The sequence below is a fragment of the Herpailurus yagouaroundi genome, unplaced genomic scaffold (genome assembly GCF_014898765.1).
Source record: "Herpailurus yagouaroundi ecotype Mexico unplaced genomic scaffold, PumYag 140, whole genome shotgun sequence".
Lineage (NCBI taxonomy): Eukaryota > Metazoa > Chordata > Mammalia > Carnivora > Felidae > Herpailurus > Herpailurus yagouaroundi.
In genome coordinates this window covers 44,894,608-44,917,483 of record NW_024412395.1, presented here as the reverse complement: position 1 = coordinate 44,917,483, position 22,876 = coordinate 44,894,608, and positions in this window count along the sequence as shown.

The following is a 22,876-nucleotide window of genomic DNA, read 5'->3' as shown; positions in this document are numbered from 1 at the left end:
ACTAATGGCTATTAATGTGTACATGCTTCATGTAATTTTATAGTATCTTATTTTAATATCTGTAATTTTAATGAATTGCAATTTAGGAAAGAAACAATTTTCATTTACTTTATATAACATAATTATGGATCAAATTAACCCCACACTAGTCTTAATTACATTTAGTTTCATTTGGCTGATCAAGCAATTAACATGCCACTGTATTTTGGAAGTGAAAACCGAGTTGTTATGGTCTTTCCTCCAAAAAACATGGACTTGCTGAAGTGGAACCACCATGTGAAATTATTTCGGAGAGAGAGAGAGAGAGAGAGAGAGAGAAAGAGAGAGTATATATATACATATATATGAAAATTTGTTTTTGGTTTGCTCACGCTCAATACTTAGTATGTCCCTGCTCAAGAATAGGTATAATGAGGACGTACGGCACCTGGGGTCCTGTTACATGCTACTGCTTAATAATCTCTCCTTCATGCCACCCTTTATCTGCTACATTCACACTGGTTTTCGTGCATTTCTTTTTTAATTGGAACTAATTTTAGGTTTGCCATTACTTGTGATTAAACATCCTCTTTACCACACATATATTTCCTTCCATTTATCTATTGTTACCTTCACAATCTTCTTCAGAAGAGAATGATTGGTCAGGAAGAGACCATCTTTTTACTCCATTAGCTAAGTTATATCTGTAAGGAGCGTAATTTTAACAGCAATAAAAAATATTGGGTTTAATAATAATAGCATTCAGGACCATATGAGTATCACTGCAACTAATCCTTTTCAACTAATTGAAAATGAAAATGGCCCTTTGCAATATGTGTGTATTGTGAATAATCCTAATTAGGATAATGCAAGGTTATTTTAGCACAGTTCAGAGGCAGGGTACAGTCTCAGAAAAACAGCTGAACTGAAGCGTAGTCCATTTAGAGTTGCCTTGGAGCCTATGAGAAGGCACAAACTTGGGGCCATGAACACCACGGAAGAGAGGTCCTTAAAAGCATCCGTTCCCAGCTGTATTTAAACAGGCTTAAAAATGGAAAAGGGCCCCACATTGTGATGTTTCTAATACTTTCCAGTAGGAAAAAAGAAATTCTGAAGTCTCTGACACCAGCCTAATATCCATGATAAAATAGATCTCCAAAGGGCTGTATAGAAGATATTTGAGCAAGCTCCATGCTGGTGTATTATTGGCTTATGTTCCAAAAGCTTTGTTTTTATATTTCATAGTAAGTATTTTTTTTTCCTCTTCAGTCTGGATAAAGATAGTAGCTTTCCCTTCTTTTCCTGTGACATTTCATATTGTGACTGGATTTGTCAGATTGCATCAGTCACATTTGATTACATTATATCATGTCAAGAAACAATGAAAAATAACGTATGTTTCTACTTTTTACTGAAAGAAGCAGGATTCATGGTCCACCGGATTTCTTACATAAATATTTCCATTCACATAAATGATAAAAACAAAAATATATTAGTGTGGGAAAAAATGAAAGAAACTAATAATGACTGACAATTTAAGTAAGACACGCTCATTGTAACTAATTTATTTCACTTATATGACAAAATATTATAGTTCTATGCATGTCTAAATCTATTCGTGATTTGTTGCTTTTTAAAAATTATGGTTAGAGTTTGGGTGTTTGCAATCAGTAGTGACTAAGGATCAATATTTTTGTTATTAATTTGAACAAACATTTTTGAGAAGTTACGTCATATTCACAATAAGATTTTCTACTCTTTCCACTATTCTCATTTTGCTTTTATAGTAATCATCCAAATAGATATTCCATCAGTGAAAAGGATGTTTGGCTAATTAGTGCATACTATTTTAAATCAAGTCAAACAACAACAGTAGTGATGTAAAATGTTCGCTGATTTCAACTTCTTAAGACAAAACAAAACAGATAAAAGATGGGGAAAACAAACCTCTAGGAATTCTCTCTTCTCTCAGTGACCGCCAGCCAAAGACCTCCAGGAACACAACTGTGCTTTATGAGTTCTGGTTGTTACTTGTTTTGACAGGAGAAAACCTTTGCGTGTATGTATGTGGAAAGGCTAGGGTGGGGGTGCTGAGCCTCGTATATAGGCTGTTTCTGCTCAGCTCTTCCCTCTAGGCCATGGTAGGGAGGGGTCAACACTACGGCCTAAGGGCTTACATGTGCCAGCTGACTTCTTTACCATTTTCTGAAGTCTTATTTTAAACTCTAAACAACCCTCTGAAGTTGAAGCTGAGAGGTCAGGCCTGTTGCCCGGGGTCACACAGTCAGTAAGTGGCTCAAAGGGTGCTCAGGTGATTAATCAGAAAGCAGCACTTAGGGAAGTCTTGGACGGGACGTGGGGCATGGAACTCTCCAGGGTGAGGGTCCTGAAAGGGAAGTTGGCAGAGAAGTACCGGAGAGGAGGGGGCGCCTTGGACATTTGTTCCAAGCATCAGACCTGGGCTTCGCAGACACAAAGGCATGGCATCTGTGCCTAGCCCATGAGACGTTTCTGGAGCTCCATCTTCCTGCAGGGCTGCCCCGAGACCCCATCCTTCCAAACTGGGCTTCAATGCGCTTGCGGGTGATTCCGCGGCTTTCTGTGATCAACTCTTTCTGGGAGTAGGCTGGGACCTTTTTGGGCAGGGCAGGGACACACAGATTGGCAAGCCCCAAGTCCCCCATTAGCCAAGGAGGAACTCAGGCCTGGGGTGAAGTATCTCAGTAAGAAGTGTTAGAAAGGTCTTATTATGTATAAGGTTCAGGCTTTGGCTGTGTGATTTCTGGGTGGTCCCAAGTAAGGGGTAGTTTTCTATGGATCGGGTGCTGTCAGTAAGAGGCGACAGTTCTATGTTTGGGTATTCTAATTCCTGGTTTATCAGGGGAGAGACTACAGTGAAGCTAAAGCTGTAATGGTAAAGAAACAGCAATCACTCATAATAGCCAGGAAGAGGAATGTTTGAGCATTTTTACGATTTGAAAATGTTCATCTTTTGTCTCTGTTTGGGTGTGATTACAGAGCAGTCCCGTTTTTGTCTTGGCTGTCATGATCACAGAGTTGCCTTGGCTGATGTTGATGTCCTGTGAAATCCTGTATTTTCAACAGAGGAAACCAAAGCCTGGCTGATGGTACCAGGCCAGCTCCTAGCAACACCAAGGCCCAGCTATGAAACAGGCTACCAACTCCTGGATGTCAAGGCTGCTTTGTCCTTTCTCAGTTCTATGCCCTTTCATCTCAACTACCCAGTTGGTCTTTTTCTGCCCAGAAGAGCAAGAAAATTCCATTTCTTTGTCTCTACATATTCTTCCTGGGATAACGCACCCACTCCTGTGTAATTTCTGTGTTGGAAATTTCAAAATCTATGAAACCATTGTGACTCTTAACCCAAGTCTAAGCCTTTAATTTCTTTTAGTCGGCTGCCTACTTCTCATCACCCACTCAGAATGAAATGATCTGACATGAATTTCCCAACCTACCTGCTTAGATCTGCCCCTCCACAGAGCCATTCTGTGCTCCTATCTCTGGCTTCCACATCGCATCACTAGGACCTGTTGATTCTGCTTCCAAAACTAAAATCTGTACCTTCATTTTTTAGATCTTCTCTGATTTTCCTAGGCAACGTGAATCGCTACTTTCTTTACAGTAGATATATCTTTACAAGTGTGTTTATCGCATTTCTTCTGGTTCTCCATTTTCCACCACCTAGACTCTGATCTCCCTGCCTGTCTTATTTCTTTTTGTTTCTCCAGCTTCCTCTACATGAGAAAATGGTTAAGACCATGGGCTGTAGAGCCTACATAGGTTCTCTCCTTGGCTCTGCCGGCTCCCACCTGTGAGATCTTGACCATGCCACTTAACCACCCTGGGCCTCAGTTACATTGTGGTAAAATGAGGTCGTTAATAATAGCACCCACCTGATAGAGTCGTTCTGAGAATTAATGAAGCATATAGTATGCATGTGAAATGGCACCCAGTACCCGGTAAGTCCTTGATAACTGTGTTAAGTCTCATTATCCCATGCCTGCCACACATATGAGGTTCAATAAATCTTTGTTGAATTGGGTTAATATTGGATTGCCAATAAGTACATATGAAAAATGAAGTCAGTATATGGTATGGAGATAATGTTTCATCTTTACCTGAGTTGAATCACTGCTGGGAGATTTCCAGTCAGGCTGGTGTCTGTGACCCGGTGCTCCACCCAAAATACTAAATCTGTAAATGCATAGATTTTGAAATCAGGTAGAACTAGGTTTGAATCTGAGCTCTGATTAGAGTAAATTCCTTCAGTTTGCTGAACTTCTTCTGTTAAATGGGAATAATATATCTAATGCATGGGGTTATTTGGAAAATTAAATGAATTAGTGTGTGCAAACTAATGAGTAAGTTACCAGCCAGTTAATATATTTTTGTTGTTTCCCCTTAATCTCTCCCCCACCATTCAAGGACATATTCTCCCACATAAACCTTCCAAACGTGAGGGGCGAGAAAGGGCTACAAAGCAATTTTCTGATAAATGTCTTTGGAAGTCCCCATAAGATGTTTCCATACCTAGATCAGAAATGAAATCCATCAAGCTCAAGGTAATATGGCTTTTGATAGAAACAGAGGATCTAAAGTAGGATTAACTAGCAATGGAGACAAGCAACTCAACATCAGGCATAGGTTAGGAGAACTGGTCAGGATCCAGACTGAGGTAGAGAGGACTTTTTAAGGCAAGCAGGGTAGCTTTAGTCACAGTGACCAAACAGGGCTTGCCCCATCCAGTGCTAGAGTCTTTGGAATTTAGACAGGCAGAGGAGGTCTAGCAAAGCCTGTCCCTGTGGGAAAGGGAAACCAATGAAAATTTCAAATAGAGAACTGGTTGTACTGGTATTGGAGAACTGATAAGATGACAGGATGACATAGAGGAAACACAGAGAGAATAAGTGCGGGAAGCAGCTACTTCCTTAGGGGTGGGACGGGAAGGGGAAAGAGGTTGGAGGCAAAATACCCTCAAAGTGACCCAGTGCTAATTTTGAAGCTCTTCTCTTTTAGCTACAAACCCACTCTTCTACATTATGCTTTGTAATACTGGGGCTAGGACCCTACAGACTTCACCTCTCTTTTGCTTACTTTCTCCATTAAGTTCTGCTAATAGGGGACTCTATAGGGGGACCGTATTGCTGGAGGAGGAAGAGTAGACTTTCTCCTCTCTGTTTTGTATAATGTTTCTATTAATGGTACTTCAGCCTTTCCTGAGTATTGGTAATTGATTCCAGTTTCTGTCCTTTTCTCCAGGCTCTGAGAACCATGCTCCTAGACCCACTCAGAGGTCTCAACTCTGGCTGTAGAGTGTTCCTTCCTCAGAAGGAGTCAAACTGTAGGATTCCTGATCTGAACTTCTAGGGTCTGATACCCGCAACCTCTTCCCCCTGCTGTCCCATCCCTAGGGAGGTAGCTTCGCCCTGCAGTTACTATCTCTGTGCTAACCCTATGTATTCTCGTTGCCTCTCAAGTCCCTCAATGTGTATTTAACCAAGTCTCTACTTGAAATTCTCTTTGCCTCCATTTCTCTGACTAGTCTCTGACTGACACACTCTCTCACAACCTTATGAGATCTACACAAAATGTAGATGAGGCATCCTTTGTGAACCAGGTGTTCCAGAGAGTCAGGAAATCTGGGAGTTTGGGGGTGTTATGTTTCTGATGCCATCTTGGAGGAAATCATCCGAGCTTCTCATGCTTAACCTTATCGTGGCTGGTATTCTTTGTTCACTGTCCATCTTTCTATGTAGTACATTCTAGGAAGACGTAGATAACATGGAGCATCTAGCCTGGCACGCAAGCAGATAGAATAGAAATATATTCAACAGAAAATTCAAATCTAAATGGAAAAATCACTACTTATTTTACCAAAAAATAAAATTGACACCAGACTCTTTTTAAAATTTAACTGATACTTTGTAAATTTTTTTAAGGCTTATTTATTTTTGAAAGAGAGAGACAGAGCGCGAGCAGGGGAGGGGCAGAGAGAGAGCGAGACACAGAATCCAAAGCAGAGTCCAGGCTCTGAGCTGTCAGCACAGAGCCCCACGTGGGACTCAAACTCACAAACCACAAGATCATGACCTGAGCTGAAGTTGGACACTTAACCAACTGAGCCACCCAGGTACCCCTAACTGATACTATTTTAGAACAACAGTATAGAAAGTGGGTTTGACTGTAAAATTATTAAATATGAAGTTCATGATTTGAGAATTTGTTAAACTTCAGGAGCATGCCTTGAAGAGAATTATGCTATTGGTGATATATGAGTTAAAAGCACATATTGCATATACTGTGTGAAGGTTTTTCCTCTAGTGACTTACAGACTGAGAGAGAGGTTAAATTATTGGTTCCACTCAGGGCTTCTAACTCTCAATTCCAATTCCAGATTTTTTTCTTATATCACATACCCCATCAGAGGAAAAAACTGCTAGGAATCCACCCTTATTAGTATTCACATGAATAATAGAATAGGTTAAGTGATTGTGCATAACAACATACATACATAGGCACATACACTGTTTTTAAGCCTTGTTGTGTCACTAAACGAGGTAACATGACAGGATGAAAAAATGTTATCCAGAACTTGAGGAATAAATGCTCTGGGACTGATTCTAAAGACATGATTCTGGAGTGAGGGACATCGTGGGAGAATGAGGAACTATCAAAGATGTAGTTAGGATATTTACAGGGATTAAACACAAAACATGAAAGAGTAAAGGCATCATTGATTTGGAGGAGATAGGCTAACAATCCCTCCCCCTCACACTGCAGACTAAGGGACGGCAAGAAATTCGTTCTGCAGTGACAGCCTGCACCGAGTACTGAGCTTGTTTTCCCGGTCAGCCCTTGACCAGAGCAGGTGGATTAGTGAATCCTTTAACAATCCTAACATTAGGACCTGGGCATAGAAAAGCAGAATGGTTCGGGCTCCTGGGGGGCTCAGTCGGTTAAGTGTCCGACTTCAGCTCAGGTCATGATCTCACACTCCGTGAGTTCGAGCCCCGCGTGGAGCTCTGGGCTGACTGCTCAGAGCCTGGAGCCTGCTTCAGATTCTGTGTCTCCTCCTCTCTCTCTGCCCCTCCCCTGCTCATGCTCTGTCTCTCTCTGTCTCAAAAATAAATAAAAACATTAAAAAAGAAAAAGAAAAACGGAATGGTTGAGGGAATAGAGATGCTGTCATACGAAGTGGTTTTACCAGATAGTCAAAAAGCATAAAAATGTAACAAGTTCACATTAATCATTTATAAATATTTAAAAAATAAATTGCAAGGTTCATAAGGTCATTAGGGTGATGGTGGTATTTTCATCTTCAAAAATACATGTGTATTTATAGTTATATGATATCTTATAAAGGTCCATGACTTTATTTGCAGTAGAATTGAGGACACTATTTTCAATTCTCTTATTTGTGGAGACAAATGAAGCTCTTTCAGACTTTTAGGGTGAAGCATTATTGAGATTTTCTACACAATACAAGAAACATAGATAAGAATCTATCCTTGTTAATCTGCATGGGTAGATGTGCTCTGTGAATGCCTTCTGCATTCCTAGTGTTCACCTTGTGAAAGCCACTAAACCATTTTTGAAGAAGATACAAAATAATCCAATTTGATACTTTCTTAACAATCTCTAAGAGAAAAATGTACGACTAGTTTGGCATGGCGATTCTGAGCAAGAACAGATTGTTATAACCTATAATCTTAAAACCAAAGACTGTCAAATTTGGAAGAGTTCTTTAAAGTATTTACCCAACCAATAGTACCCTTACCTTGCTATAAGGTAGTCATTCAGTTTATGTTTTGTTTTTTTTTTTATTTAAAAAAAATTTTTTTAACGTTTATTTATTTTGGGGGCAGAGAGAGACAGAGCATGAACGGGGGAGGGGCAGAGAGAGAGGGAGACACAGAATCAGAAGCAGGCTCCAGGCTCTGAGCCATCAGCCCAGAGCCCCACGCAGGGCTCGAACTCACGAACCGCGAGATCGTGACCCGAGCTGAAGTCAGACGCTTAACCGACTGAGCCACCCAGGCGCCCCTAGTTTATGTTTAAATATCTAGAGTGACACGGAGCGCCTGCGTGGTTCAGTCGGTTAAGCGCCAACTTCGGCTCAGGTCACCATCTTGCAGTTTGTGGGTTTGAGCCCCACGTCAGGCTCTGTGTTGACAGCTCAGAGCCTGGAGCCTGCTTCGGATTCTGTGTCTCCCCCCTGTCTCTGGCCCTCCCCCGTTCGCATTCTGTCTCTTTCTCAAAAGTAAACATTAAAAAAAAATTTTTTTTTTAAGTGACAGGAATTTCATCACCTTTTAAGACAGTTTATACAATAACCATAATTATTGTGACTAGTTTGACGTCCTGAGGTTAGAATGAGGCTAAGGCATCTCTATGAAGAGATTGGCGTATTGTATCACCTTGGAGTTAGCATTTCCAGGAAAAATGCCCACTTTTCTATTAATTGTTGGTCCTGTGACAGTTTCAAGTTCCTTTCCCATCCTAGCCAATTGTGTCAGAAGTAGAATAGGTAAGCTTTCCACTTACCAACCCCTCTCCTGGCCTCCCCTATTTAAAGATGCACCCAGCAATGACTTTGCAGTTGCTTACTTCAGTGTTTCCCAACATGGGTTCTGTGGAACATTATTCCCGTAAGCATACTGTATGAAAACAGTTTCAAAGGACAAACACATTCAAGAAACGTTGCAAATCTATATGCTTCTCATTGTAATTCACAGTGAATAGTAACATACTAAAAGCTCTAAGAAGCCCTTGAGAAAAGAAACCTGTTTAACTTTCCATAGTTTAGTATTCCCCAAACTTCTTTGATCTTAGAACCCTTTTTCAAGTAACATCTGCTAGCATTTCTTCGAGCCAACTGTTCTTTAGAAATGCATGTTGAGAAATGCTGGCCGTAAATTTACTGAGATGTCAAATCATAGGAGGAGGACGGAACAAATACTTGGTCAAATAAGCTTTTAGTAAGAGGGGATGTCATGTAATAAGAAGAAAAGGCAACATCATAACTGCAGGATCATTGTTTTCCGCCTTTGCTCTCCCTGGTTTTGCCCAAGCCCTCCCCCGGGTCTCACTATTTGGCCCGTTTGTTTTGGTCTATATGTGAGCGTTATAGCGTTATACAGAACTACAAGTCAGAGAACATTCATAAGAGTTACATGAAGCCTTAAACCATCATAAATAAGACTACAACTATAAGGTACTTTTTAAAAGAAGGGCAATGGATTGGGAAGAATTAGTCAGAGAAACAATTACAAGCATTCACCTTTCTGCATTATGGAGACAAGTGATTAGATGGCACAAAATTCCTTGCCAGACAAAAAATGAAATGACCAAAACCCTCTATGAATATTTAATGACTAAAGATAACTTATTCTCAAGTGGAAAGACCAAAAAAGTTCCTAGAAACAGGTATTCATTTGTTTGTTAGTTTGTTTTAGTTTGGATGGCAAGATATGGAAGCAATATAAAATCCTAACAAACCACGGCAAGAAGGAAAAAAAGGGTCCTGTTATTTAAACTATATTTTATAGGTAAATGCTAGGAATTGTGGCTTTCAGTTGATATTTCCTTGTTATGATTTGGTGATATTTGCAACAAGGGCTTAATACTGTGACCTGTGTTTTATTACTTATCAGTGATTTTATAGCTAACAACCAAACTAAAGTAAAATCAGAAAATGGGCACAATTGCAGTAGAATTTACAGAAAATACAATTCATCTCCTCTGACAAGGCAATATAAAATCCCTCCATTGCTAGAAGGGTCACTCTCTTAAACAGGGGTCTCTAGATAGTTTGATTAGGCAATATTTTAAAAATTAAGAGAAAACATTCCTATTATAACGTAGTGGTTTCGTGACAAGAAAATAAGGTTTCCTTTTTTAAATCTCCTTTTTTTAGCATATGATAATTTGATAATTACTATATTTCTAAGTTGAGGAAACTGGTAGAAAATAAAATCTCCTTTGTTGGCAGTCAGTAAATGTTAAAAAAACAAAAAACAAAAACCAGTCCTGAAAACAGAATCAGCAGGGCTCTTCTGAATGTAAAACTGAGAAAATGAAATTGATTGATATGTTGCCCAACAATAATTTATGAATTATAGTGTTGTATATACATAATGTATACATGTAATATATACATACATATATTTCACACACACACATGCAAACACATACGCATACATACAAGAACCACTTCCAAGAATGCATATGAAAATTTGATAGGACAAAAAAATAAACGGGGTCTTCCTTTATTTCATGGTTTTTAAACTTGGAATGTATAAGAAATGAGTTCATATAAAATACTAAGAAAAGCAAAGGAGAATGTCTCTGTCTTTCTTTCAGTGCTTTTTGATTATGAAATTAGCAAGTATTGATTAAAAGATGTCATTATGCTGATAGGCATTCAATAAATCACGTGGAAAGAGTTAGTATTTTTAGATCGTGGAATATTTCTGTAAGTTTTCCCAAACATAAACACTACCTCATTACAGCCACCACCTTCCTGGGGAGGTCCTGAGAGACACAGAGTGGGGTGTTGAACCCCGGTTCTGCCACTTATGTGACCATAGGCAAATTATATACACCTCTGAGCCGCAAGCATTGGTTACTGTATGCAAAACGTACGGTGCATCCTCACTGCGCCATGATCATGATTTCTACAAGACCCCAGAGTGTCTTCACTTTAGTAAATATGCAATAAGTCTTATATGTCTTTTTATCTCCTTCTCTTTCTGCTCCTCTTGTCTTCCTTCTACTTTTCATTTTCCTCCTCCATCCTCTTATCATTATTAAGCTCTCTGCTCCTGATATCTCATTTATGATTACCATATTTCAGCCCTCCAATGAATCAGACTTCACTCGGTTAAAGGCCAATGTGCCGCAACTGCAGTAACCAAAAATCCAGTTACCTTGATAGATTAATGAGAAGGAAACATAGGGAAGAGACCTGTGGGGCCTCAGCTCCCCAGACTAATTCCTTCCATTAACTCCACCTTAAAATGTGTCCAGTGATGCAATGGAATGATTCCTAAGGAGGCTCCGAGAGCAGCTGGCTTGAGCATAAAGATGGGAAATGTGTCTCAGTCTGCATTGGCCCTGCCCTAGCAGAGCTACATGCCTCCAGGTTCTCTCTCCAGCCTCCCACCCTCACAGGCTTGGGGGTGGGGGGGTGGGGAGAGGTGGAATGGGGGGGTAATGTGTGGGGAGGATTTAAGAATTCAGTAGCAAAAGTTGAAGAAATTATGAGGATTCTGACATTTAAGAATTTCTTTTTGCAGTGCCTTATAATTTTTAAATGTCAGAGAGAATTGGAGTGGCTATTAAGTCTGAGATCTTAGCACAGAGTTAGGTCAGTTTTATTTTACTAAAATTGGCTTGTTTACCTCTCACAAGTAAACATTGCACTCCAATGTGACCACCTCTTTTCCTCATCTGTAACTACTCTCTCACTGGTTTTAAGATTAAGGGCCACAATTTCAAAGACAAAGCAATAAAAACAAAAGCAGATTCACTTTATTGGCTACATTTTTTTTTTGTCTATTAGGGCAATAAACTAAGAAAGAAGCTAACATGTTTGATGTGTTTCACATCCAAATAGTTTTATTATCAAGAGTCTTATCAATAAACAGCATAAGAGCACCTATTCAGAGACCCCAGAGTCACCTTTAGAGTAGTATTGATATTTAGATTTTCTATAGAAATCAATTAGACTGTAAAATAGCGTTCTTTCAAAAGTAAACCCAAAGAAAAAATCCAGGAAATTACATTCTTACTTAATTTACTGTCAATAAAAGGCAAGAAAGTTTTAAAACCTATAACAAACACCAAGTTACTTAGTGTGTGACTAGCCAGTAAGAGGTGGAAATTCTGGATGTATAATTGATTCCACTCTTGATTTTCTTTCTGTGATCTCATATGTATACAAATAATCTTGGAATGATTGGATCCCTACCCTTTAAAAATTTTTTTTTCAACGTTTATTTTATTTTTGGGACAGAGAGAGACAGAGCATGAACGGGGGAGGGCCACAGAGAGAGGGAGACACAGAATCGGAAACAGGCTCCAGGCTCTGAGCCATCAGCCCAGAGCCTGATGCGGGGCTCGAACTCCCGGACCACGAGATCGTGACCTGGCTGAAGTCGGACGCTTAACCGACTGCGCCACCCAGGCGCCCCTGGATCCCTATCCTTAAGACTTGGTTCAAAGGCCATACTCTTAATGAAATTTCCAGGACTCCTCCAGATGGGAGTATTTTCTTTGTACCCTGAATTTCCAAAATGTTTTTTATTTTTCTATTCTTCTCTTTCATTGCTCATTAGTTTTTACTTTTATGTTGTCCTTATTTCATATAATTTGTGTCTTTCTTATTTAAATATTAGTCCAGGAAAGCAGGGCTTTTGTCTTATTTACTTTTATATTCACCACACTGCCTTACATGAAATAAATACTTGGATTATTAAATATATGAATGAAAGAATGAATGAAAGACTCCCCACTTCAGGTCCATTACTTTGAGGCAGACTGCCAAAGTGATACACACACACACACACACACATACATTCAGTCAAGTGTGATCCCAGAGATCATTTTCTTTCACTATCTTCCCATATTTTACTCATTAAGTTGCTGAAGCTCAGAGAAACCAAATGCTAAAAGAAGATAAACAATATGTCCAAGAACACGGGTGAAAGTGTTTTTCAGCTGGAAGAAAACTTAGAGATTATATTGTTTGATACCTTTATTATGTTCTCAATTATTTATATATGTTCAAGCTTACATATGAATGTATGTATGTCTGCATCTGTGTATGTATGTGTTTCCTATTTTTTTTTTTTATTGTTTAGTTATTTTTGAGAGAGAAAGAGACAGAATTCAAGTGGGTTGGGGCAGAGAGAGAGGGAGACACAGAATCTGAAGCAGGCTCCAGGCTCTGAGCTGTCAGTACAGAGCCTGATGTGGGGCTCGAGCTCATGAGCTGTGAGATCATGACCTGAGCCGAAGTCAGATGCTCAACCGACTGAGCCACCCAGGAGCCCCATTTGTCTATTATTTTTAACCAGATACCTGGCTTAGAAAGGAAAGTGACTAGTAAAGGCCGTATCAGGAATTGCTGCAGAACCTGGACTGGATACTATTTTCCCAGTTACAAATTGTACTGCCTAGAAATGATATTGCTTCTGTGATACGTGACCCCACTAGTAGCTTCTCCATTTGGCTTGAGCTAACCAGCTCATACGTGTTATGCGGGAACTAGACCTATATGAGAAGGTCTGGAAGACTTAGGTGAGACCACACAAATCTGTAAATGGCAAAAAAAAAAAAAAAACCCATTGAATCATATAGCTACTTTTTATCTTTTTTTTTAAATATGAAATTTATTGTCAGATTGGTTTCCATACAACACCCAGTGCTCCTCCCAACAGGTGCCCTCCTCAATACCCATCACCCACCCTCCCTCTCCATCTCACCCCCCATCAACCCTCAGTTTGTTCTCAGTTTTTAAGAGTCTCCTATGGTTTGGCTCTCTCCCTCTCTAACTTTTTTTTTTTCCTTCCCCTCCCCCATCGTCTTCTGTTAAGTTTCTCAGGATCCACATAAGAGTGAAAACATATGGTATCTGTCTTTCTCTGTATGACTTATTTCACTTAGCATCACACTCTCCAGTTCCATCCACATTGCTACAAAGGGCCATATTTCATTCTTTCTCATTGCCACGTAGTACCCCATTGTGTATACAAACCACAATTTCTTTATCCATTCATCAGTTGATGGGCATTTAGGCTCTTTCCATAATTTGGCTATGTTGAAAGTGCTACTATAAACATTGGGGTACAAGTGCCCCTTTGCATCAGCACTCCTGTATCCTTTGGGTAAATTCCTAGCAGTGCTGTTGCTGGGTCATAGAGTAGGTCTATTTTTAATTTTTTGAGGAACCTTCACACTGTTTTCCAGAGCAGCTGCACCAGTTTGCATCCCCACCAACAGTGCAAGAGGCTTCCCGTTTCTCCACATCCTCTCCAGCATCTATCGTCTCCTGATTTGTTCATTTTAGTCACTCTGACTGGCGTGAGGCGGTATATGAGTGTGGTTTTGATTTGCATTTCCCTGATGAGGAGCGATGTTGAGCATCTTTTCATGTGCCATCCAGATGTCTTCTTTAGAGAAGTGTCTATTCTTGTTTTCTGCTCATTTCTTCACTAGATTATCTGTTTTTCAGGTGTGGAGTTTGGTGAGCTCTTTATAGAGCTAATATATGACTAGAAGAATGCTGGTACAATTTTGATTGGGATTACATTGAATGTATAGATAGCTTTGGGTAGTATTGACATTTTAACAATATTTATTCTTCCAATTAATGAGCACGGAATGTTTTTCCATTTCTTTATGTCTTCTTCAGTGTCTTTCATAAGCTCTCTCTAGTATTCAGCATACAGATCATTTACATCTTTGGTTAGGTTTATTCCTAGGTATTTTATGCTTCTTGGTCCAATTGTGAATGGGATCAGTTTCTTTATTTTCTTTCTGTTGCTTCATTACTAGTGTATAAAAATGCAACTGATTTCTGTACATTGATTTTGTATCCTGTAACTTTGCTAAATTCATGTATCAGTTCTAGCAGACTTTTGATAGAGTCTATCAGGTTTTCCATGTATAATATCATGTCATCTGCTAAAAGTGAAAGCTTGACTTCATCTTTGCCAATTTTGATGCCTTTGATTCCCTTTTGTTGTCTGATTGCTGATGCTAGAACTTCCAACACTATGTTAAACAACAGCGGTGAGAGTGGACATCCCTGTCATGTTCCTGATCTCAGGGAAAAAGCTCTCAGCTTTTCCCCATTGAGGATGATGTTAGCTGTGGGCTTTTCATAAATGGCTTTTATGATCTTTAAGTATGTCCCTTCTATCCTGACTTTCTCGAGGGTTTTTATTAAGAAAGGATGCTGAATTTTGTCAAATGTTTTTTCTGCATCGATTGACAGGATCATATGGTTCTTATCTTTTCTTTTATTAATGTGGTGTATCACGTTGATTGATTTGCGAATGTTGAACCAGCCCTGCATCCCAGGAATGAATCCCACTTGATCATGGTGAATAATTCTTTTTATATGCCGTTGAATTCGATTTGCTAGTATCTTATTGAGAATTTTGGCATCCATATTCATCAGGGATATCGGCCTGTAGTTCTCTTTTTTTGCTGGGTCTCTGTCTGGTTTAGGAATCAATGTAATGCTGGCTTCATAGAATGAGTCTGGAAGTTTTCCTTCCCTTTATATGTTTTGAGAAGGATAGGTATTATCTCTGCTTTAAATGTCTGGTAGAATTCCCCTGGGAAGCCATCTAGTCCTGGACTCTTATTTGTTGGGAGATTTTTGATGACTGATTCAATTTCTTCACTGGTTATGGGTCTGTTCAAGTTTTCTATTTCTTCCTGTTTGAGTTTTGAAAATGTGTGGGTGTTTAGGAATTTGTCCATTTCTTCCAGATTGTCCAGTTTGTTGGCATATAGTTTTTCATAGTATTCAATGATAATTGCTTGTATTTCTGAGGGATTAGTTGTAATAATTCCATTTTCATTCATGATTTTATCAATTTGGGTCATCTCCCTTTTCTTTTTGAGAAGCCTGGCTAGAAGTTTGTCAATTTTGTTTATTTTTTCAAAAAACCAACTCTTGGTTTCATTGATCTGCTCTACAGTTTTTTTAGATTCTATATTGTTTATTTCTGCTCTGATCTTTATTATTTCTCTTCTTCTGCTGGGTTTGGAGTGTCTTTGCTATTCTGCTTCTATTTCCTTTAGGTGTGCTGTTAGATTTTGTATTTGGGATTTTTCTTGTTTCTTGAGATAGGCCTGGATTGCAATGTGTTTTCCTCTCAGGACTGCCTTTGCTGCATCCCAAAGCGTTTGGATTGTTGCATTGTCATTTTCATTTGTTTCCATATATTTTTTAATTTCTTCTCTAATTGCCTGGTTGACCCACTCATTCTTTAGTAGGGTGTTCTTTAACCTCCATGCTTTTGGAGGTTTTCCAGACTTTTTTCTGTGGTTGATTTCAAGCTTCATAGCATTGTGGTCTGAAAGTATGCATGGTATGATTTCAATTCTTGTATACTTATGAAGGGCTGTTTTGTGACCCAGTATGTGATCTATCTTGTAGAATGTTCCACGTGCACTCGAGAAGAAAGTATATTCTGTTGCTTTGGGATGCAGAGTTCTAAATATATCTGTCAAGTCCATCTGATCCAATGTATCATTCAGGGTCCTTGTTTCTTTATTGATCCTGTGTCTAGATGATCTATCCATTGTTGTTAATGGAGTATTAAAATCCCCTGCAATTACCACATTCTTATCAATAAGGTTGCTTATGTTTGTGATTAATTGTTTTATATATTTGGGGACTCCCATATTCAGTGTATAGACATTTATAGTCGTTAGCTCTTCCTGATGGATAGACCCTGTAATTATTATATAATGCCCTTCTTCATCTCTTGTTACATCCTTTAATTTAAAGTCCAATTTGTCTGATATAAGTATGGCTACTCCACCTTTCTTTTGACTTCCAGTAGCATGATACATAGCTCTTCAACACCTCAGTTTCAATCTGAAGGGGTCCTCAGGTCTAAAATTAGTCTCTTGTAGACAGTAAATAGATGAGTCTTGTTTTTTTTGTTTTTGTTTTTTTTTTAATCCATTCTAATACCCGATGTCTTTTGGTTGGAGCATTTAGTCCATTTACGTTCAGTGTTATTATAGAAAGATATGGGTTTAGAGTCATTGTGATGTCTGTAGGTTTCATGCTTGTAGTGATGTCTCTGGTATTTGTAGTCCTTGCAACATTTCACTCACAGAATCCCCCTTAGGATCTCTTGTAGGGCTGATTTAGTGGTGATGTATTCCTTCAGTTTTTGTTTGTTTGGGAAGACCTTTATCTCTCCTTCTATTCTAAATGACAGACTTGCTGGATAAAGGATTCTCGACTGCATATTTTTTCTGTTGATCACATTGAAGATTTCCTGCCATTCCTTTCTGGCCTGCCAAGTTTCAGTAGATAGGTCTGTCACTAGTCTTACCGGTCTCCCTTTATATGTTAGAGTGTGTTTATCCCTAGCTGCCCTCAGAATTTTCTCTTTATCCTTGTATTTTGCCAGTTTCACTATGATATGTCGTACAGAAGATTGATTCAAGTTACATCTGAAGGGAGTTCTCTGTACCTCTTGGATTTCAATGCCTTTTTCCTTCCCCAGATCAGGGAAGTTCTCAGCTCTGATTTGTTCAAGTACACCTTCAGTCCCTTTCTCTCTCTCTTCCTCTTCTGGAATTCCTATTATATGGATAATGTTGTGTTTTGATTGTAGCACTTAGTTCTCTAATTCTCCTCTCATACTCCTGGATATTTTTATCTCTCTTTTTCTCAGCTTCCTCTTTTTCCATAATTTTATCTTCTAATTCACCCATTCTCTCCTCTGCCTCTTCAATCCGAGCTGTGGTTGCCTCCATTTTATTTTGCACCTTATTTATAGCATTTTTTATATCCTCATGAGTATTTCTTAGTCCCTTGATCTCTGTAGCAATAGATTCTCTGCTGTCCTCTATACTTTTTTTCAAGCCCAGCAATTAATTTTGTGACTATTGTTTTAAATTAATTTTGTTATATTGCTTAAATCGTTTTTGATCTGTTCATTAGCTGTCACTACTTCCTGGAGTTAGTTTTGAGCAGAATTCTTCCATTTCATCATTTTGGATAGTTCCTGGAGTGGCGTGGAACTCTTCCTCTGTGCTGTCTGTAGTAACCTGCGTTGGTGGGCAGGGCCGCAGTCAGACCTGATGTCTGCCCTAGCCCACCGATAGGGCCACAGTCAGGCTGGTGTGTACCTTATCTTCCCCTCTCCCAGGGGCAGGACTCACTGTAGAGTAGGTGTGGCCCCTGTCTGGACTACTTGCACACTGCCAGGCTTCTGGTGCTGCTTCTATGGGATCTGGCATATTAGCCATAGTAGATCTGCAAGGTGCACAAGGGCAGGAGGGGCAGGTTCAGCTTGCTTTGCCTTCAGTGGTCCACTTCTGGAGGGGCCTTGTGGCACCGGCACCAGGACGGAGGCAGACCCGTCAGAGGGATGGGTCCACAGAAGCATAGCATTGGGTGTTTGCCCGGTGCAAGCAAGTTCCATGACAAGAACCGGTTCCCTTTGGGATTTTGGCTGGGGGATGGGTGAGGGAGATGGCGCTTCCCAGCGCCTTTGTTCCCCACCAAGCTGAGCTCTGTCCTCCGGGGCTCAATAACTCTCCCTCCTGTTGTCCTTTAGCCCTCTTGCTCTCTGGTCTCCAAGCAGAGCTGTTGACTTATAACATTCCAGATGTTAAGTCCCGCTGGCTGTCAGAACACACTCTGTCCGGCCCCTCCACTTTTGCAAGCCAGACTCAGGGGCTCTGCCTTGCTGGGCGGGCTGCCCCTCCACCACCCTGGCTCCCTCCCGCCAGTCCGTGTAGTGCCCACCGCCTCTCCCCCCTTCCTACCCTCTTCCATCGGCCTCTTCCTTGTCTACGCTTGGCTCTGGAGTGTCCATTCTGCTAGTCTTCTGGCGGTTTTCTGGGTTATTTAGGCAGATGTGGGTGGAAACTAAGTGGTCAGCAGGATGAGGTGAGCCCAGCATCCTCCTATGCTGCCATCTTCCCCTTGTCGATATCTTACCTTTATCTTAGTATATCACTTTTCTCTGTTTTGAATGAAAAAATCTTTCTAGATGCCATTGCATCTGGTTCTCAGAACTATGACAAAGGTATGCACTGTCCCATTTCTCCTCTCAACTTTGATGAGGAAAAGAAGTGCTTAAGGTTATAAACTGAATTGGAGCTAGAACCAAGGCTTGAATCTAAACATGTAAAGTCATAGCTTATTTTCCTTTTTTCATCTTCTGCTGTGGTACCCACACATATGTGAGTAAAAGACATGTAAAACAAAAAATAATTGTGTTTCTATGGAAATGTTAACCATTGTCCTAATAAAATACTTTTCAATCAAGGAAATCAAAATATTTTGTGAACTTGCAATATGTAGGGTCTTTTCTAACTTTCCTGACATGTAAAGTTTGGCCACTGGGGTCCTTTATCCATACAGAGACTCAAGCCTAAACCTTTAGCCCATCTTTGTTTAGTGATCCTGGTTTTGTTGGTTACTTGGGTTTTGTTTATGATTTTATTTGATACATCAATCAAAATCAAACAGAGAAAGATGGTACATAAACACCTAGATAAATACGGTCGAGGGTTTGAGGTATCCTTCCAAATGTTTTTATGTAATATATAAATATATGATCTAAACATATCATATAGGTAGATTCAGGGGCGCCTGGGTGGCGCAGTCGGTTAAGCGTCCGACTTCAGCCAGGTCACGATCTCGCGGTCCGTGAGTTCGAGCCCCGTGTCAGGCTCTGGGCTGATGGCTTGGAGCCTGGAGCCTGTTTCCGATTTTGTGTCTCCCTCTCTCTCTGCCCCTCCCCCGCTCAATGTCTGTCTCTCTCTGTCCCAAAAATAAATAAAAAACGTTGAAAAAAAAATTTTAAAAATTGAACCATATGTGTGTCATTCCATAGCTGGCTTTTTAACTTCATGGTATGGTTTTTAAACTCTATTTAACCATACTCTTATTAAGGATAATTAGCTTACTGTTTGTTTGTTTGTTTGTTTGTTTTTATTGCTTTGTTCTGTTTATAGAGTCATTTGCCATGGGTATTCTGCCCCTTACACATTCATATGCCTATGTTGCCATTTTCTTATGATAAAATCTTAGATGTAGAATAGATGGGTAGTGGTTGAGGTCTCCCAATAGCAGACTGTGAGATGAAGATTGCATTTAGGCATCTTATGATGTGTCCGTGGGGTCAATACCTGTGGAACGGAAGGGAAGGAAGCAGGACCGTGAGAAGTTGACTGTCATGCAGTCTCAGGGAAACCCTCAGCAGATCCTCCAGGGAGATTTTAAGCTGGGGTGGCCTCTTAGAGTTGCCTGGAGCTGGACTGAGGTGGACGGTCCCAAAATTGATTAGTCACTGGATGTAGGCTGCCCCAGGAAGGAGGCTGGCTTGCCCTTGAGCAAGGTGGTTCTCTTCAGCCAGAGTGATTCCTGAAGCCTGTTGACAGCTCAGGGCTGTCTGCCGGCAGCACTCCCAGCAGCTGGGGGAACTAGTCCTGCATTTCTGAAAGGGGGTCCGGGTGGTGCATCACGGCACTGTGTCAAAGGCAATGCACATGATATACACTGATATATTTATAAATTGACAAATTGTGCCAGATAACATTCCAAAAGTTTGTTAAAATGTACTAATTTTACTAGCAGTATGTGAGAATGCTGGTTGCCCTAAATCCTTAATACTAACAACTATCACTCTTTATAATATTTGCCAGCCTGATAGACAAAAATCCTCATTGTTGTTTTAATTTGCATTCATTTATTAGTGAGATTAATATCTTTTCATACATTTAAAGGCCATGCATCTTTCTTCTTTAGTGACTTGCCTGTTTATGCCTCTTTTGCCATTTTCTATTGTGCAGTAATGATATTAACCATTTATTTGTCACATATGTTGTCACATATGCATTTTCCGAGTTTGCAATGTGCTTTTTAATACAGTTTATATAACCTTCAATGTAGTCTTTTATATAGTCAAATCAGTTGTTCTTTTCTTAATTTCTACTCTTTATTGTAAGCACCTTTCTTATTCAAGATTATTAATATATCTTAATATAAACTTTACTTCTAATCCTTCATAGTATATTGAATCCATTTTGAATTGTTCAAATAAACACACATACCGTGATACCACAACTGAAGTTTGTGTTGAGGCACCAAGAAACGATACCTTAGTCTAAAGTATCTAGAACAAGATGCAGCCATTACGGTTTTATATCACGAGGGTTGCAGGACTCTTAAACCTCTCAACTCTATCAAGGATAGAGGAAGGTCAGCAGCCATTGATTAAAGGGGTGGATGTTGTTGAGATAAAGCTCTCAGTGTCCCGTGAATCTCGCTATCATCTTCAGGGGGAGGAGTGGCATGGTGGGGCTCCCTTCATTTTACGGAGACCACTTAACTAGTACTTCAACTGTCCTCTGAAGTTTCAGGGCACAGTGGGTAGGTGTCTGGTGCAGGATGGAGAACTGAAGGGGCAAGTGACTAGCTTCCTAGCTTCTTTGATGTTAGAATGAAGGGCAGATTGCTACTGAGTGGCTGATCTGCATTCCCAGAATTTCTCAGTACAGAGGTTTCTGAGTGTTACCTATGATCAGAAGCTCCTTACCCCGTGCCCCTCAACACAGAAGCATAGAACGTGGGGTCAGCTTAGGTCCTGTCCCAAAGGGTCACCAATGGGGGTGAGCAGATATCAGCAGAACTCAGATTATATTTAAAGGAAAAAAAGAGACAAGACAATGTTTATAATTATAGCCTACAAGCCCTGCTTCTTCAACCTAATAGCTATAGTGGCATGAGGTAAGGATCTAATTTTTTTCCCACAAAAGTAGCCAATTCTTTCAATATCATTTATAAAACAATGCACCCTTTCATTCATGGATTTGAAACACCACCATTTGTTTGTATGTTAAATTTCAATATGTATCTACTTGTTCTTGTATTCCACAATGTTCCAAAAATATGATCATTCCTCTGCAGCATCATATTCTTTTAATAAAATGAGTTTATAAAATATTTCAATATCTGGTCAGAAAAATTTATTATCATTTTGGTCTAAACATTTTTTTTTGTTTATACTTTAGCATTTATTGTTTTTACATGAACAAAATAAACTTTAAGCAACCTCTCAAATTGTAGCTATTTTATTGGAATTGCCACATACAAAATGATTTTGGGGGAGACATCTTTTATAAAATGTAGATTTCCCACCAAATATTTGGTATGTCTTCCCTTATGTCCTTCAGTAACTTTTTATGGCTTTTTTTCTATATGTCCATACACTGCTTATTATATCCGATCTTAGATATCTTATATTTTATTAATTATGCTGAATTGGGTCACTTATTCTCATTCTTTCAAACATCATAAAATTATATATATAATAAATATATTATATATAATATGTATAATTATAATTATATGTACTGATAAATGTTTAATAGCTCACTCTCTGGAAAAATAACAAAATCCTTGACTTTTAGAACTTGTCACTTTTCATTGTGCAAATATTTCTGCCATGGCCATGTTTAAGCTATGGACATCAATGCCACCAGGTGTGTAATTAGGAAAAGAATGCCAAATTTACTCTGGCAAGCTGTTATAGGCCAATTCTAGTATATCATTGTTCCTTACATCTTTTCTAGTCAAATAACTTTAAAAGATTATAATCAACTGTGAAGTTCAAAGTAAACTTTATGAATAAGAATTTAGAAGCTAATAATTAGAATCTAAGAATTTAGAAATTAAAATTTAGAAAACAATATGATATATGATCCTTAAATGTATTTTTTTTCCTTGCATTTACTACTACTCATCACTGCTTCTGTTATGCATTAATTGGGGAAACACTTCTGATGATTTCTCTTGGTCTCCCTCTCAGGGGCTATTGATCATGTGGTTTTTCTTTTTCTTTTGGTGCTTGGTCTACACTTGGACTTGTAGATGTGAGAAGTGCACTGAATCCGATATGTGAATCTACCACACTCAACAGGCTTGAAGTCTCCCCTTGACTATGTCAGTTCTCTGTGCCAAATAGACTTTGAAAGAAGCAACTTTAAGCACAGGGTTCTTATGAAATTCCCAAAGCTTTTCAACGTGTTCTTTGTTGGGGCAGCTCCCCAAAGTTTTTTCTGCATCTGCCGGTTGGATTTTACAAATGCCTGTGCCAGG